Source organism: Scomber japonicus, chromosome 12 (assembly GCF_027409825.1).
Source record: "Scomber japonicus isolate fScoJap1 chromosome 12, fScoJap1.pri, whole genome shotgun sequence".
Lineage (NCBI taxonomy): Eukaryota > Metazoa > Chordata > Actinopteri > Scombriformes > Scombridae > Scomber > Scomber japonicus.
The window spans coordinates 33,452,802-33,472,757 of record NC_070589.1 but is presented as its reverse complement, the minus strand read 5'-3'; the positions used below and the strand labels follow the sequence as shown (position 1 = coordinate 33,472,757).

Genomic DNA, 19,956 nt, shown 5'->3' with positions numbered 1-19,956 from the left:
CTATTCTAGCATTTTATTTATGTCTTTCTATTTTTCTGTACTTTGGTGTACAGGTGCTAGTTATCTTATTAAACAACACTGTATTTAATCATTGCATGTTGAATATTGTCTTTGGTATCTGTTTTTAATACATCCACTGACATCATTATCATAAGTTTTTTCATCCTGTATATTGTGTTGATCATTTCTGGGAAATCAGGCTGCTTCTCTTCAGTACTGCCTCCTACTCATGAAATAAGATCAGGGGGGCGTTTCTCTCTCAGAGAGGATATAAAGACTGAAACTGCAGCACTGCCTCAGAGGATCACACACATCTCTACTGTGAGTACACTGATGTTCTTTTTCTTTATGTATAAACTCTGCTGTGTATCTTTACATGTGACATCTGGGTCCTGCAGTTTCTGGATGTTTCACCATAGACTGTGTTCACTTAAAAGTGAACAGTCATGAAATGATGAAGTAATGTAATCCATTTTTAGAAAACATTTGACTGTACAGACAGAAGTTTTCTATGTGTATGGGAGTGAAATAGTGCTTTATTAACACTGTTTATCTTCATATGTCAGTGTTGGTTAGTCAGTCAGTCTGTCAGACATATATCTATAAATACTGAATGTGACACAGCAGTGCTGAGAGCTGACTGCAAAGGTCAGCATGCTAACATGACCAATGTCAGTTTTAACTTGTTGATGTTTATCAGATCAAATATTTACCATCATATTTCATCATGTCAGCATGATAAACTATACTAATCACAAACACACAGTGCAGCTGAGGATGATGATGGGAATGTCAGTTTTGCAGGTGTTTGGTATTTACAGTTTTTTCTGAATGTTTAAACACTAATAGTGATTCTTGAAGCACTATGTGTGAAACCATTAACACCTGAAGCCATGCATTTACCACATGTGCCAAACTGAACACACGTTCTCTGCTTTATACTCAGTTTGTAATATTATAACACACTTCTAATAAAACTAACACTGGTCTCTACATGCTACACTATTTTACCAGTTGCCTTTCCACATCCACACATGTGGAAACACTTTTTAAAAATCAGTTCACTCATAAATCAGAGTTTAAGCTCTATGCTGATGTGGATGAAGTCTTACAGTAAGACCCACAATGAAAGTGATATTTAACATCATTTTTTTGTCCTTTTTTTCCTAAAACAAATATTTTAGTTTTCTCCTACGATGCATTTGATGTTTGAGGAGTGTTCCAACATTGAAAAAAACATGAGAAAAAAAACCAACTTTTTCCTCCTCTTTGTATTGCTAGTTTATTTTCAGAAAACACATTCATACTTTACACATGTGGATAAATGTGTGTATGTGTGTTTACTACATGTAGGACAAACTGCTGCCCTGCACACAGAAAAGTCTTCATTTATACTGTCAGTGTGTAGTCGGTGCTTCGTGTGCTTATTCAAATGATGCTTTGTGTGACTGTATTGATGCAAAAAGTCATTTTTAAAAGAGTTTGAAGAGTTTTGTGAGAACAGTTTGTTTTTGCATGAGCTGTTTAAGGTTTGCTGGTTCGGTGCAAGGTTTTATGGTTAATGTTTAGTAAAACAGCTACAGTTTCAAAGTTCAATAGTACATCACTTTCCACAGAAATATAAAACTAGAAAATCATTAAATCATCAGTAACTTCAGAGGCAGAAAAAAACAATTTTGGTCGATTCAAACACCAGCTGTGACTGAAAAGCATTTTAACTCCATTATATGGTACTAATAAAAAACCAAACCAAACAATTAATGAGAGATAATATGATCCCCTGCTGTGTTTGCAGATTTTTGCTGTTTACACCAAATAGAAGAAATCTTCATTTAGACAGAACTTCCACAGTGATGTGTTCCTCTGCAGTGACTATGACTCATCACATATAAGGTAAATAACAAATGGTTTCATGTTTCCTATGTATTCATGATCTGTATAATAGTCATAAAGATGAATTCAGTTTTGAGATAGAATTACTGATCAGTATTGTTTTTCTAAAGCACTTCATTCATTTTGTATTGTAGGAGTTTTGGAGATAACAGTTTAAAACCTGAGCAGCTGTTGGATCCTGAGCCAGACGACTGGACTGAGAACAGCCAGCAGAGGTTTGTTGTTTTAATTCATCTCCAGCAGCTGTTTAGATGATGTAATATTAGTATTTTTACTAGAATGATTAGGAGCTGTAATCAGGAACACAATTCTTCACTGTAGCTGCTAAACTGATCCAAAACTGATCATATCAGAAAATCAAAATATAGGATTTCTCTCACTGCAGTGAGACTGAGACTCATAGTTGAATTCTCTCCTCAAATCACACTTAGACATCCCCAATAATGTCATTGTCAAGTTGTTCCGTTTTGTTTGGTTTGTCTGGATTATCCTCTGTACATTTTTCCCCAACTTGAAATGGATGACACTGATGGAGCTTAAGGCACTGGAATTTACTCAAAGACTTGGGACAAGACAACTTTGTTCCGTTTTAGTTTCTCCTTTTTATTTAGTTCAAGGTACAAGTCCAAGGAAATTGAAGACAGTTAGTACCAGGAAACAGAGCAGGAGTCTTTTGTCCCTTGGTTAGCTAGCAGTAGGTAAAAACCTGAAGGGAGATATGGCAGAATGAGGAACATGACAAATTAATCAGGCAGTAATGTGCAATGGTTTGTGCAAAATGCAAAATATGTAATGTGCAAAAAATGCTTAATATAAATATGCCATAAAAAATAAACATTTGTAATATAAGTTAGACATAAATATAAGCGTCTGCAGCATTCAAACAGTATTAAACACAAATGTCAAGCGTTAGTAACATCACGCCAACTTGGGCCTGGCCATTAACCTTACAAAGTTATAAGGGGTGAAACAAAAGAAGAAACTATTTACTTCCCCAGTGCGAAGACCAATGCTACCACATAATGCACTGTCACGAGACAAACAGTTTAAATTATGTCTCACTACAAACAACCAGTACTACCGCAATGTAAAACAAAAACCACAAGTGCTTACCGGCTGCCTCTCCAAATTTCAGTGTCATGCAAAGGATGTCCAAGATATCCAAGTCACACACAGCAAGCTTTTGTGTGTGACTCTCACCAGTGTTTTTCCCAACTGAGACACAAACCACCTAATTAAAACACCTGTGTGCCAATCAGCTTGATTGGGGACAGCTGACACTGATTAGTCGGCTCACGCTTCTCTTAATTAGCTTGCGTTTACCATGGCAAAGGCAACACCCATTTTTTCTACTGTTTTTCCCTTTTTTCCCCGTGTGCTTTTTCCAGTGAAACTAAAATCAGCTGCAGACCTAGTGTGACGCGACAGTCATTACATTTGTATTTCATTATTAGTATTTTAGTTATTACAAATTAAAAAACTGTGAGTGTGTTTGATTGACAGCAGGGTTAGGGTCAGACTGTATAAACAGAGACAAAGTAAATAAACTGCTGTAGATACAAACCATGAACAGACACTGTGTTGTGGTATTAAAGAGCAACAACCAAAGCAGCATATAATGGATCCAAAGTGATATTTGATATTAACTATGGACTTTTCCCTGTTCAGTGTTTGTTTGGTGGTTTGTTCAACAAGCTAAGCTGCAGGTGTGTTCATGTTTGTAAGTTAGATAAGAAGTTCAGACCTGTTGTACGTATCATGAATAGATCATCTCTGCCTCTCTTCACAAGAGGAAAAACACTTTGACTTACAGTTATAATGTCATAATCTGAATTCATTTGGAGTTTAAATATCCTACTGAAGTTAACAAAAGAATAACTATATAACACAAACATATATTTAAAGGAATATTAATATTCTGTTAACCATATTATCATTATCATGTCTGTTTCACTGAAAGGTTTTTTAGATTTTATGATATTTGTTGTTGGCATATTTTGGTGCAGCAGCTTTTACATTTCAGCAAATTTCTGTCACTCTGACAGCTGCAGTTCTCTGTCCAGTGTCATGATGTTATATCAAATTATATTACAACCTTTTTGGATATCAGCAGAGTCACAGGAGTGAACCAACATGCTTTTTTCCTGTTTTAGACTTTGAGATGGATCCTGAAGCAATGGAGATGGCAGCACTCGGCCGGCCATTCAGCCTCGGGATGCTGTATGACTGCCGCCAAGACTCACTCATCCCTGGTAAGAGGTCACATGTAAAGCATGTACATTCACTAAATCAACCTGTACAATTTTGTGTCGAGACCTGAACAATTTTTGCACTAACTGTTAAACTAGACATCATATACATTAATTGAATGAAGATTATGAAAATAAAATGCTCACTAGCAATGTCATCAAATCAATTTGAATGCAGAAACTATCTTAAAATATTACGTTTTACACTCAGAATAAAATGAATGGCAGCCATTTTGTTTGTTATTGCAGACAAAAACTTGAAAGTCACATGATTTGCCAATGTGAAGCCCAGAGACACATAATGTCAGCTTTAACACATCTCTTATTTCAGTCAGGGCCACTTTAGTTTTGTTGTCATTTATAGTACTTAGATTTAGTGGCATGGCTCTGGTCTGGAAGCAGCAAAGGTTTCACATACTGGGAACAATGACAACAGAAATGACATTTTTAAGTTAGACACAGCATGTGAGGAGGAGCTGCAGTGGAGGAGGGATGCCAGTCACTACCAGAGAAAGCAAGCGTCCTTAGACTGAAGCAGCTTAAATAAGGCACCATTTATGAGATTTGCCAATTGAGCCGTCAGGTGATGTGATCTGGGTTTGTGAGCTGAGCTTGACTTTGTGACCTGAACTAACACTGTGCTCAGTTTGTATCTAGATAACTTCTTCTCTTCTTTCTTGCAGGCATGACAATATGGGACAAACATGATCTGGAAAAAGAATTGAGAGAATGTCCAAAACCTAACAGTGAGTTTGAGATAGTTGCATCTGAATCAATTGAGGATAAATCTTCAGCATTAAATGTTGATGCATCCCTAAAGGCAAGTTTCCTGTGTGGACTGGTAAAGGTTGAAGGATCAGCTAAATACCTGAATGATCATAAGACATCCAAAAATCAGGCCAGACTAACACTGAACTACAAAACTACTACAAAGTTCCAAGAATTGTCAATGAGCCATCTTGGAAGAGGTAATGTGAAACATCCGTATGTCTTTGATAAAGGAATAGCAACACATGTAGTCACAGGAATCCTTTATGGGGCACAAGCCTTCTTTGTCTTTGACCGTGAGGTGTCTGATGAAGAAAGTCATCAAGACATTCAGGGAAACTTGAAGGTGATGATTAAAAAAATCCCCTGCCTCTCAATAGAGGGGGAAGGTTCCTTGAAAATGGAAGATGCGGACTTAGCAAAGGTTGAGAAATTCTCCTGCAAATTTCATGGAGACTTTTTACTCAAGAAACCACCGACTACCTTTCAGGATGCTGTACAAGTCTACCAAAGCCTGCCACAACTGCTGGGAACCAATGGAGAAAATGCTGTACCAGTGAAAGTCTGGCTGCTGCCACTTGTGACTTTAGATTCAAAAGCTGCACAACTTGTACGTCAGATAAGTATAAGATTAGTGCAGGAATGTCAGAGTGTCCTGGAGGACTTCACTGAGCTGGAAATGAGATGCAATGATGCAATAAGAACCACCACTGCACAGCAGTTCCCACAGATTGGTAAAAAACTTAAAACTTTTAAAGAATTTTGCTCCGAGTTCAAACTAGACTTCCAACAAACCTTGGCAAAGAAACTTCCATCAATCCGAGGAGGAGGGGAAGAGGAGGCTGTGCTGGCAGAGATCCTGAAGAAGAGATGCTCTTCTCCTTTCAACAACACAAGCCTGAACAAGTGGATGGACTGTAAAGAGAGAGAAAACTGCATCTTAAAATCATACACCAAAATGATGAAAAACACTAAGATTGTCCCATCTCAAGGTCAACTTAATGAGGAAACTCTGAGTGCGGAACATGCTGTGTGTTTTTTTTTCACCTCACTGGGAAGTGCTGAACCATACCTCTCAGCTTTATCAAACTACTTAAAACAAAAACCCAAACCAGACGACCCTCAAGATCCACGTTGTCATGACATAGAGAAGGAACAATGGTACGCCTCTAAAGAAGTATCAGATGCAATGAGGATCAAAGCAAAGCTGTTCAGTGATTTTGCGGAGGCCAACAAAGAGAATAAGAACATAAAGTTCCTGACAGTGGGTTTAACAAATGAGACACAGAAAGGTTCAAGCATCCACGTTCATAAAGACGGCTTTACTGACAGTGAGAACTTTGAGCCGCCTTCAAAGCCTGAAACAGTGACAGCAGGTGATGTAGCCCACAACAGTGTGACACTGAAGATCTCTCCACCAAGATTTGGAGCAGAGAACATCACCTCCTACTGTGTAGAGTACTGTGTCAGTGGAAAGGATGGATGGAAACAAACAACAGCAGCAGCAAAAGCTGAAGAAGTCACAGTGAGCGGTTTGACTCCTAACACAGAGTATATGTTCAGATGCAGAGCAGTGACCTCAGTAGGTGTTGGACCAGCTGGTGAAGTCAGTGGTCCTATTAAAACTTTACCTTGTAGCCCTCCTGGAAAACCTCAAGTTGAAACAAACTCAAGTGAATTTAAACGTCTTGCTTAATTCATGCAACATATTAGCAAGAGTATAAATTCTGGATCTCCCTCAATTTACAAACTGCCTCTGAAAGAAGAAGACATGGACATAGATGGTTGCCAGAGGTATAACTTTGGGAAAGAAAACATTAGACAGAATCGTACCCTAATACTTCTTGGAGCGACCGGATCAGGAAAGTCCACTCTCATCAATGGAATGATCAACTACATTGTTGGTGTAGAGTGGAAGGATGATTTCAGATTTAAATTAGTTGATGAGGATCAGTCCAAATCACAAGCTGAAAGCCAGACCTCTGAAATCACTGTGTACAAAATCAACCACCAAGAGGGGTTTCAAACCCCCTTCTCTCTGACTATTGTGGACACTCCTGGCTTTGGAGATACAAGAGGAGTTAAAAGAGACAAAGAAATCACAGAGCAAATCCGGAGGCTTTTCACCTCTAAGAATGGAGTCAGTGAGATTAATGCATTGTGTTTTGTTACTCAGGCCTCTCTTGCACGACTAACAGCAACACAGCGATATGTGTTCGATTCAGTGCTCTCCATTTTTGGTAAAGATGTGGCAGAGAACATTCAGATGCTGGTGACTTTCGCAGATAATAAGCAGCCACCGGTTCTTGAGGCAATAAACGTCTCTGGGGTTCCATGCCCAAAAAATGACATGGGGCTTCCAGTTCACTTCAAATTCAACAACTCTGCATTGTTTGCAGACAACAGATGCAGCAGTGACAAGACCTGTGGTGAAGATTCTGATGAGGATGATGACAACTTTGATGAAATGTTTTGGAACATGGGTGCCAAAAGCATGGCGAGGTTCTTCACTGCTTTGGGTCAAATGAAAACAAAAGCTTGCTGATGACCCAGGAGGTCCTTGAAGCAGCTGTTGAAGGTTTGCAACCCCAAGTTAAAGCTGGATTAGCAAAACTTGGAGAAATTAAGACAACAAAAGAAAAATTTAGAGCATGAAACAGTCATGACTTGAGTTTGAGGTGGATATTATTAAGTCAGTCCAAAAAAAGCTCACAAAGAAAGGAGAGTTCATTACCAACTGCCAGAAATGTTCAATGACATGCCACTACCCATGTGCAATAGCAGATAATCATGCAAAACGTGGCTGTGCATCAATGGATGGAACAGGAATGTGCACTGTCTGCCCTGGAAAATGCGTTTGGAGTGTGCATTTCAACCAGACATACAAGTGGGAGTATGTTCCAGTAAAAGAGAAGAGGACAGTGAAGGAGTTAAAAGACAAGTATGAAAATGCTACGAAAGAAAAGCTGACGATTCAAGAACTGATTGAGAAGCAAGAAGAAGAGATTGTTTACCTTCAAGAGACGATAGTGTCCCTCATGGATCAGTCAGCTCACTCTATAACTTGTCTACAAGAGATCGCCCTCAGGCCTAACCCTCTGACCACTCCAGAGTACATTGACATGATGATTGAAGAAGAAAAGTCAGAGGCCAAAGAGGGTTACAAGGCCCGAATTCAGTCTCTAAAGGCCATGAAGGACAGAGCAAAAATCATCTCCAAAATACCCAAATGAGCTGAGCTTACAAAAACAGAAGAGGAATTGTCAGATGAGATACAGAAGAAGCAAGAAAAGAAAACTTAAATAACTAAAATTGGAAATTTATTTGGATCTTAGGGAAGAACAAGACAACAGGTCTGCATTGTGAGGTTGTAATTCCTGTTACAACCAGAACAAAACTGATGGGTTAGGGTTACCACTAACACTTCAGGTTAGTATGGTAACTGGAAATCTGTCTTAACTTCTTGACATTAACAAGCTCTGTTGGCTAATTGGAAATGCTAACTAGCTGGTGGAGGTTAGATTAATTATTTAGGGATCATGAATATATCAAACATCATGGCCATCCATACAACAGTTTTATAATTGAACAAGAAACACACTGACCTGCATGTTGTGTAAGAATGAATATTTAGTTAAATATTGTAAAATGTTTCTTATCTATGTTTGTTTATTCAGTTCATTTAATAAAGTCAATCAGCAGGAGCCTTGGTGCCATCAGTTGTTGACACACAGATGTTTGGAGCAAAATAACGGTGAAAGTAGAATATGCTTATACAAATTGGCACCATTCATACTAAAGGTTTATCATTTAAAACATTGTTTTGTGTTTTGTAGTCTCTGTAATTTTTTTCATTTTTATGATGTTTGTACATACAAATACTTACTGCTTATTTTACATGAATAATTTCTTGATTTGGTTTAATTTGATCAAAGTGCAGAACAGATGGCAGACCTTCAGGTTTGCACTTTATGAAGTTTCATTGCTTTGTTTAGATGGCAAAGGTAATATTAACCAGGACAATGAGCTCCAGTAATTAACATTTTTCTCTCAGTAGATAATGAGGAGCATCTCTAACCACTTGCATAAAGAAACTGTCCATTTCTCGCCAATGATTAATACAGTTATGGTTAATAGTCCTAAAGAATCTGAAAGCAATCACATTATGATCAATGGTCATTTGTTATATTTTATGGCATTTTGTTTCTAACAGATCTCTCTTTTCTCTTGTTCAGTGTGTACATTCAGTGTTTATATGTGTGATGAGCTGCAGGTGGTGTCCTGTGATTGGATCATTTGAAGGAACAGCTGACATTAACTTTCCCTTCCACTCTTCCTTCTTCGAAAATGGAGGCTGTTCCTCTGCTGTTTGGATTTCTGTGTTTATTGATTGATTGTAAGTAGAACCAGCATGTGTTCATACTATAGGAGCTTATTGTAGATTTATGTTAAGTCTTCTTTTCATCTAAAATATGAAAGTAATACATTTCATGGACACAGTCATTTTAAAATGTAAATATTTAAAACTATTAGTAGCAGTTGATAGGAGTGAGAAGCCCTTTTCTTTTATAATCATTTTCTCCTGTTTTCAGTTAGGAGGTTAGGTCAGAGCTTTGTCATTTATTTCAATTTTGGTTTTTGTAAGGAAGTTTAAGGTTTGGACTTAGTAATGTTTTGTTTGTTGTTTTGGGCGTTTCTCATCTCTGAAGCTTTGTTAAAATACATAAACTGCTACTATGCTATTAAATATTTTATGATTGTATTTTAACTGTGACATATTTTGTGGTATTTGTCTCCCTTTATTGCTTTTTGTTGCCCAGTTGAACCTTCAATACAAGAGATGACATATAAATAATCATATTGAAATTTGATTTTTAAGATGTCAGTACTAGTGAAATATTGAAATATGAAAATATTATGTGTGAAATATTATGTGACTGAGATGTGATAATAAATCAGTTCTGTTGGACATGGATTGTTTTCTCTCCTTTTTTCTTATTGGCTCACACTGTTTACTGCAGGTCATGTTGATATTTTCATGTAAAGGTTTCATATGAGTTTAGGTTTCACATATCAGGTGCATCTTTAAAGTCTGAATATTTAGGTTCTTTCCTATGACAGAGTGTTAGGGCCAAACAAACAAACAGAAGAAAAAAAGAAAAAGAGAATGAAATGAACTGTGGAGGCTTGACCACAGCACCACAGGATCAAACCAAGTTAGTAGAGCGACTGACTGCCAGCAGCTGGAGTATGAAGGTGGTTTTCTGAAGTGGTGCATTCTCTCTTTTTTTCCTTTTTTTTTTGGCTTGGCCCTAATACTCTGTCGTACATGCCTGTATAGTTTGTTTTAAACGACTCTGCATTCAGTTATATGTTATATGTAAGATTAATTCTATAAGCTGTAAAAAAAGATAATGAATGTTTGTGTATCTTCATACTCAGACTTGATAAGTCCTATTTAAAGTGTTTTTTTAAGAAAGCAGGGTCTGTAGAAACAGAGGTTGGACATTCAACTTCTCTAATCAGTTTCTTTGAAGGTGATAAGAGCTTTACATAATTACAAACGTCTCATCATGTTAAACCTCACTGTGACATTTTTATATTTTTACTTCTTTCACTGACACATTTAGTTTTCTTGCTTTGACTCATTTCTATAAAACACTTCTGCAGCTCTGCTCTGCTGTTACTTTAGTGATGTAGAAATAAAGTTCACCAAGAAAGTCAGACTTTATCATGTAGCACGTTTATTGCTTCACACAACATTTAATCATTCATACATGAAGACATGCTCATGTTACATGGTGACATGTTGTAATTAAGCACATTAACCACAAAGAAAACCAAGCTAATTAAATATACAGGAGAAAAAAATAAAAAGTAAAAAGTCTAACTTAAAAAAATGTAAACACCTTTGTTTCCAAACTGTCAGGTTAAATTTCAGGAAATAAGTTTAAAATAATGAAGAAGACATCTAAACTTTCTCTATTTAATATAATGGTGCAGCCATAAAAACACAGAGTCAGTGTGAACATTGACATTTTAACAATGTAAAGTCAATGTAAATGTGCTCAATAGTTAATTTGCACCTGCAGTCCTGACACGACTAAAACAAGACAAACAGATAAAACACTTCATACATAATAGAGCTGCAATCAATATAAGAGGAAAAGAACAACTGGAGAAAATGTATCACAACTCTTTGTCCTTAAACAATCTTCAACAATCAATACAATCAAACAGGAATAAAACTGAGAGTCAATCTATAAAAACATCATTCATGAGTACATATCATATATAGCTGCTTATATAACTTCATGCACAATATATATATGTGATACTGTCAGATTAAGAACTAGTTTAAATCATCAGCTATTTAATGTAACAGAACATGTCAAAGCAACAAGGTGATTTAATATTTCAGATATGAAGCATGAGAAACCAGCAGGTGTAGTTGTGACTGTTCATCTGGTGTTGTGTGTGTATATATGTGAGATGTATCATTGAATCAGAGTACGTCCACACTGCGTTGCTTCATTTGTAAACACATCTTTTTCTCTGTGTTTCAGCCCTCAGTCCAGACTAAAACTGCATTTTCTCACCCAAAACTGAGCTTTTCTGAGACGTTCTCGTTTGAATCTAAAACAGCAGCTTGGTGTTTCAGTGTGTACGAGGAAAGTACACGTTCTTCTTCTATACTAAACAAGAGAGTCAATCTATTCATCAATAACATAACTCCACTGTAAAGAGATGAGATTTTAATCTTTAATTGGTTTAATTTGATACTAAAACAGTGAAATTACCTGAAATACAAACTGTATCGTATTTGATTCAAACATTTTCAACATTATAAACAAAATGAATTACACAATGTTGTTATGCTGCTTTAATTCAGCAAATGTTCATCTTAGAATAAAAGTAAAAACTGAGTATATGAAAAAAGACTAGTTTGGTAAGTCATGTGACGCAGCTCAGAAGGCAGCCATCTTGAATTTGGTAAATAAGGGACCTCCGCCTCCTGCATGGTTCTGATGATCCACTAGAAGGCAGCTAACATGAGCCTGATTAGATACAATACGTCTGTCAGATTATCATTGGTCTTGTTGATGATGTAGAGGTCTCCGATACAAATGGTGTTTTAGGCTATATTGTCTGATGCAAAGATTATTTATTTTATGGACTCTGGAGGAATGTCTCTCCTCTCACTACTTTAGCCATGATCTCTGCTTTTTCTCTCATGTCCATCAGGGCCCTAACTCGTTTCTTCCATCCTGGTCTGCCCTCAGATTTCTCTCCCTCTATAAGCATGTCAATGTACTCTGGAGTAGAGAGAGGATTTGGCTTCAGTGCTATCTCTTTGAGTCTGTTTAAACATTTTGTAGACCTCGTCATCAATTTCACCACCTCCGTCTGCGCATGATAATATTCAGCCTGAAATTTTTCAATCAAATCCTGAACAGGTTTCTTAGCCTCTGAGGCTTTTAGGTACTTTTCTTTCAGCTCTTTAACTGTTCGCTTTTCTTTAACCTCCTTATACTCCCATCTGTACTTCTGATTAAAATGTACAGACCAGTGACATCTGCCAGGGCACTCAGTACAGTTTCCATCTGATCCCATTACAGTGCATTTATATTTATCTGAATCATTTGCAATGGGACAAGAATAGTGGCAGGTTTGGTGACACTGCTGACAGTTGGTAAGGAATCCATTACCAGAATTATCTACTTGAACAGGCTTTTTGATTGTGACTTCAAACTCAAAATTCTCAGTCCTGCTGATCTCTGCCTCATGCTCTTTCAGTTGTTCAGATTTCTCTTTTATCTCCTCAAGCTTGGCTAACCCCACTTTAACCTGCTTCTGCAAATTTTCAACTAAATTTTCGAGCTACTGTCTTTCCTTCGTCATTGTCAAGGTACTCCACAATGTAGCAGGAGGGCTGCAAGGTAAAGTTTTAATGGGACCACTGACTTCACCAGCTGGTCCAACACCTACTGAGGTCACTGCTCTGCATCTGAACTTATACTCTGTGTTAGGAGTCAGACCGCTCACTGTGACTTCTTCAGCTTTTGCTGCTGTTGTCTGTTCCCATCCTTCCTCTCCACTGACACAGTACTCTACACAGTAGGAGGTGATGGTCTCTGCTCCAAATGTTGGTGGAGAGATCTTCAGTGTCACACTGTTGTGGGTTACATCACCTGCTGTCACTGTTTCAGGCTTTGAAGGAAGCTCAAAGTTCTCGCTGACAGTAAAGATGTCTTCAGATGCTTGAACCTTTCTGTGTCTCATTTGTTAAACCCACTGTCAGGAACTTTATGTTCTTATTCTCCTTGTTGGCTTCTGCAAAATCACTGAACAGCATTACTTTGATCCTCATTGCATCTGATACTTCTTTAGAGGCAAACCATTGTTCCTTCTCTATGTCATGACAACGTGGATCTTGAGGGTTGTCTGGTTTGGGTTTTTCTTTTAAGTAGTTTGATAAAGCTGAGAGGTACGGTTCAGCACTTCCCAGTGACATGAAAACAAAACACACAGCATGTTCTGCACTCAGAGTTTCCTCATCAAGTTGACATTGAGATGGGACAATCTTAGTGTTTTTCATCTTGTTGGTGAAAGACTGTAAAGTGTAGATTTCTCTCTCTTTACAGTCCATCCACTTGTTCAGGCTTGTGTTGTTGAAAGGAGAAGAACGTCTCTTCTTCAGGATCTCTGCCAGCACAGCCTCCTCTTCCCCTCCTCCCCGGATTGATGGAAGTATCTTTGCCAAGTTTTGTTGGAATTCCAGTTTGAACTCAGAGCAAAGTTCTTTAAAGGTTTTAAGTTTTTTACCAATCTGTGGGAACTGCTGTGCAGTGGCGGTTCTTATTGCATCATTGCATCTCATTTCCAGCTCAGTGAAGTCCTCCAGGACACTCTGGCATTCCTGCACTAATCTTATACTTATCTGACGGACGAGTTTAGCAGCTGATGAATCTAAAATCACAAGTGGCAGCAGCCAGACCTTCACTGGTACAGCATTTTCTCCATTGGTTCCCAGCAGTTGTGGCAGGCTTTGGTAGACTTGTACAGCATCCTGAAAGGTTGTTGGAGTTTTCTTCAGTAAAAAGTCTCCATGAAATTTACAGGAGAACTTCTCCACCTTTTCAATGTCCTTATCGTTCATTTTCAAGGAACCTTCCCCCTCTATTGAGAGGCAGGGGATTTTTTAAATCATCACCTTCATGTTGCCCTGAATGTCTTGATGACTTTCTTCATCAGACACCTCACGGTCAAACACAAAAAAGGCTTGTGCCCCATAAAGGATTCCTGTGACTACATGTGTTGCTATTCCTTCTTTAAAGACATACGGATGTGTCACATTACCTCTTCCAAGTTGATTCATTGACAGTTGCTGCATCTTTGTGGTTGCTTGGTACTTCAGTGTTACTCTGGCCTGATTTTTGTATGTTTTACTATCATTCAGATATCTGGCAGATCCTCCAACCTTTACCAGTCCACCTAAGAAACTTGCCTTCAGTGATGCTTCAACATTTAATGCTGAAGATTTATCTGCAATTGATTCAGATGCAACTATTTCAAAATTGTTATAGCACTGAGGTTTTTCTTGTATATTGTTTTTCAGATCATTAAGGTCCCACAATGTCATGCCTGCAAAAGAAGAAGCAAACATTAAGATCAACTTCCTTCATGAATGACTGATGTTCAGCTTTTTTTCTCTTTATTGAGGATTTTCGTGTTACATATATTTCAATAGTACAACAACATGAACACAATCTAAACACCTTTTTAACAGAAAGATAACCTGTCCCTCCAGGAAACTGTAATCTTGTCCTCACAAGAATTAATGCATATTCTAGCAAAGGCCACAATAATGTCACTGAACTTAAAAGTAGGCAGGGATGGATGTTATGCACTGTGGTTAAAAGAGAACTTGAGTATATAACAGCTTTTAGTGCAGATAATGGCTCTCCACTGATATGACTGTGCGTGTGTGTGTAACATGTTCAGAGCTGACAGCGTGACATTGGTCACCGAACATGTTAAATACTGAATGAGTCAGAGAAAACTTGGACTTCAGACGCTGACTTGCTCTTGTTTTGTGTCTGGCTTGTATTTCTAAGCAGAGCAGTTTCTAGTGTTTCAGGTTTTCTCCATATTTTAGCTCACAGATTAGTTAATGATGAGAAATGCTGAGTGCACAAAAGCCTCAAATCTTTTTGCACAGCAGCAGTAACACCTGATCTGTCAGTGTTTTTCTGCACATCTACACAGGCCAGCTGTTACACTCAGATTCATGTTCATATGTGGGATTGTTTACAATAAAACAGCTCTGATGGATGAATCCTGAGGTGCAATTTTACCACAAAAACCCCAACTCAGATTACATCACAGTTTTGAGAAGAATCAAGCAGTTTTGATCACAAAAATCACAACAACAGCGAACTGGTTACTGCTGATCACAAATCAGTCCAGGTGATCTAATAATAAAAAGCAACAGTAATTGTTCATGCCTTACATCTTACTAATACTAAGTTTTATTCTTGGGTTTTACTGAAATGCATTCACTCAATAGGTCGACAATTTAAAGGTCTCTTTTTCATCAATGTGAGTCTCTCATATCCAGCAACTCATTTGAATCCTTTATAACACGAAACAAAATACATAAAAACTCCTCGTTTTCTATTTCTAGTAGATCAGATCAGATTTTACTTCCAGAGCAGTGTACCAATCTATGTTAATATTAAGAATGTTTTGGTTGTTGTGAAGCATTAAATATTTGTACATGTGAATGTTTACCAGGGATGAGTGAGTCTTTACGGCAGTCATACAGCATCCCGAGGCTGAAAGGTCGGCCGAGCGCTGCCATGGCCCATGGTCAGCATCCATTGCTCAGTGTGAACTGGAAAACACGGACAACAGCTTGTTAGTTCTTCTTGTTGTTTGTCACCTTGTAATATTATAATTTAGACTCTGCTACATTTATTTGGCCACTGGACTAAAATAGCTAACTGTATATAAAGTAGTGTAAACTAGCTAACTGTATATAAAGTAGTGTAAACTAGCTAACTGTATATAAAGTAGTATAAACTAGCTAACTGTATATAAAGTAGTGTAAACTAGCTAACTGTATATAAAGTAGTATAAACTAGCTAACTGTATATAAACTAGTATAAACTAGCTAACCGTATATAAAGTAGTGTAAACTAGCTAACTGTATATAAAGTAGTGTAAACTAGCTAACTGTATATAAAGTAGTATAAACTAGCTAACTGTATATAAAGTAGTATAAACTAGCTAACTGTATATAAAGTAGTGTAAACTAGCTAACTGTATATAAAGTAGTATAAACTAGCTCCACCTCCAGCAGCTACAACAGTAACATGCTGCTCTAACACTGATGCTTCACTATTAATAATCTAATGATGTCATATATAATAATATATCACTACTTTTACTGTAATACTGCATACTACATCACTCATAATACTGCAGTACTTTTACTGTAATACTGCATACTACATCACTCATAATACTGCAGTACTTTTACTGTAATACTGCATACTACATCACTATAATACTGCAGTACTTTTACTGTAATACTGCATACTACATCACTATAATACTGCAGTACTTTAATGTTTGGTGTGTTTATTATTGAAGCTATTTAGAAGCAGAGGGTTACGAGCACTGAGCTGTCTGCAGGACTTTGACCTTTGACCCAGTGATGTGACCCAGTTTTTATTTCTTCTTGTTAATATTTGATGTTTTTTATTGATAGTTTGATCTTCAGTGTGTTTGGTGCTCTCCTTTACTTTATCAGCTTAATTACAATGTTTCAATATTTAAGAGTAGCAGTATAATAATAATAATAAAGTGTATTATTTCCTTATATTAATATTTGCATTTGGTAGCTACAGTAGAGCTTCTGTCTGTTGTGTTCTTCATACTGTGTAATTAATGTCTCTTCTTTTTTCATTTCAGTGTTTCAGACCACAAACAATCCTGTACAATAGTTATTAATAAAGAGTTGTTGTATGAAGCCATTAACCAGCTCATATGTACAGTGACCTCATGTTTATATAATTACATTACATCTTTATGTACTGTACTGTTTATTAGATTTGGAATTAAACTTCATTGTCCACCAGTTTTTAGCTCTCCAAATCATAAAAGTGAGACAAGAACATACAACATACACAAGCAGTAACATATTAAACTGAGACAATGAGGAAGTCTATGTTCCCTGAACTACTCTGATTGAATTGATTATTAGGCACAGTAAAACTTGATATTTTAAGTCCACCAAATATTTTAGTTGAACTGACTTTGGAAAATGAGCTGAGGTAAAACCTCAAATCATTTTTACAGTGCACAAACTGAATGCTGTTTCCCTTTCTGCACATTTCAAACGTCATCATTATACACAGACTGTTCACGCCATTTATGGCCAGTGGTGTTAATAACACTGTTATAAGTAGACAGCGTTACAATGGCTTTACTTTTTTGAGTAACGAGTAATCAAATTAATTAAAGTTTACCCCGTTACAACACTGTTACCATTACTGCCAAAACAATATTACTGCAGACCTCACTGAAGCAGTTTTCCCCTGAACAGGCGCTTCTCTCTCTCTCTCTGTCTTCCTGCCAAAGAGTGGCTGCACTTAGGGGCATAACCAAAGACAGAGTAGTACGTGTTCAACACACACACTCCCCCCTCTGATTAACTAGGTTGTAATCATAGACTGTATGTAAGAAAGGATGTAGTGTATTTTCTGCTACATATCTATGTATTTCTAATATTGTATTTGTAGCTAAGAGTTCTGCTTCTTTATAGGCCTTAAGTATGAACCTCCGTTCACAACAGCCATAGACTGGGGATGACAGCTGGTACCATCCTGTATAATGGTCATTAATATTTGGAGGTTGTCAAACAGTAAAGGCATTAAAATTTGGAATATAAACAAGTATAGCTTTGTGTCCTTTTAAGGATGAAAAGCAGAGTGCTCATGCTTGGGATAATGTATACATTTGTGGGGCGTAAACTTAGTATAAAAGATTGTACACGCAGGCAGACTAGAGAGACAGAAGGAAGGCTCCATTGGACAGGGACACCTTAGCAGCCTCAAATTGATAAAGTTCTGTCTCCACTGATTGGTAATAAAGAAAACTCAAAAGAGCGTCGACTTGGTCCTTAATTCGTTCTTCATTCACTCAGAAGCGGTATAACAAGCGATATACTACATTACATAACAGACATCCCAACTCTCCCGGAAGTTCCAGGAGTCTCCCGCATATTGATAGCGGCTCCTTGACTCCCGGAAATGACACAATAGAGAGTGCATGAGAGAGCAAAGCGTCCTGATAGCTCTGTGTTGCTGGTTAATAGACCAATCTTTATCTCTCTGAAACATCTGCAGCCACAGTGCTCTCACACACAGTCATGAATATCTTGATCAGAACTCATCAATAACACGAGTGCTGATCATGTTTAAGCTCTTTCCTCATTTTTCTTTCACTTCACTAAGATCATGTTGACCTGAATGAGTTTAGAGACCCTGCAGCTCTAATCTGGAAAAACAACAATAAAACAGAATCAGTGTACTTAAGCAGAAAGGTTTGTGATGCTCTGAGAGCGCTCTGTGCTTTCTATTTCTAAGAGGTTAACTAATATATTGATTATAAATGTGATCAGGTTCTAGTGAATAGGTTAACTAATGTATTGATTATAAATGCATATAAACCCAAATATGGGAGATTATTAGTGAGGAAGTTAATGCTGTTAGTAAAACCACAAATATGAACACAGGTGGAAAACATCCATCCTGTGTGTATTCTGTCATTGTGTGTCCGTCTCCTCGTCTCCATGGTAACAGCCGGTTAATAACTGTCCTTCAACTTATTATTTATAGACACAGTTACTGTCAGCAACATTACCGTCAGGTTTGGTGAATCACAATGCGTGTGCTAAAATAACTAATTAGCATTTCCTCCTCTCTGTATTTTACACACTGAGGTTAAAACACCTCATAATACATATTTATTATTAACGTATTAAATAAACAGTGTGTTTTATCTTTTTGCACATATGAAAGACTCAAACCTCAGAGCGCTGCGTTAGATCAGCTGGACATTATTTTGCAGGTGATGTCACGTTTACACGTTTTACACACAGACCTTTAATAAATCAGACCCAAAGAGTATAAACTGAAGTCCAGACTAGCTGCTCGTCACTGTCTGGGTTCCTTGTGCCTTTAAGTTCCTGCATTTGTGTTCATGTTGAGCAGATTCAATGTTTTGCATCTAATATCCCAAAACGATATGAAATAGATTTTAATAAATACATTTTGTAGAGAAATTCCTGAATCCTCAGACTTTTCTTCTGCTACCAAGTTTGTACTTATTCAGTAAAATATCTCAACAACTGTTTGATGGCTTGTCAAGAAATGACTTTCACACATTCATGTTTCCCTCAGAATAATAATAATAATAATAATAATAATAATAATAATATTAATAAGTTTGATCCTCTGACGTTTCATAGTGACATCATCTGGTTACATTTTTAATGTGTCCAATACTTTGATTTATGACCAAATACTTGTAAAACTAATGATTTTACACCAGCAGTAGTTTAAAGTAACTAAGTACATTTAAACAGAAAACAGTGAAAGATCTCCATCATACTCTAGTATCCCAGAGCACAAAGTGACATCATCAAATGTTTTGTTTTATTCAACAAAGAGTCCAAAACTCAAAGATATTCAGCATTAATGCACCAACACAACCCATCTGCTGCAAAGTGATCAAAATAAATCATCTACAAACATGTAAATCATTAAGGTGGGGAGAAAATGCTGCAGCTGCTTCCTGTTTCTTTCCGGTCTCTAAACTTTAAGTGTGTGTGAACTTTATATTCTCTATGAGGGACAAACTCCATTCTTCCTGTTTATTCATGGACAGGACGGAGTAGCTGCTGGAGAGAACTGGAGGGATTTCCCAGAAATGGTGTGACTACAGACCACAGCTGCCTGTGTGAGGGGAGACTGGG

At 37.3% G+C, this 19,956-nt stretch overlaps 1 protein-coding gene across 1 annotated transcript in view; it reads left to right on the top strand.

Annotated features, from left to right (window-relative positions):
* Window positions 1-315: 315 nt before the first annotated feature.
* Window positions 316-19,956, top strand: part of LOC128369803 (cytolytic toxin-alpha-like) — a 59,024-nt gene continuing 39,383 nt past the window's right edge. The window contains exons 1-2 of the mRNA XM_053330879.1: window positions 316-321; window positions 1,870-1,893. The gene's annotated coding sequence lies outside the window, so the exon portion shown is untranslated. The remainder of the gene's footprint in view (window positions 322-1,869; window positions 1,894-19,956) is intronic.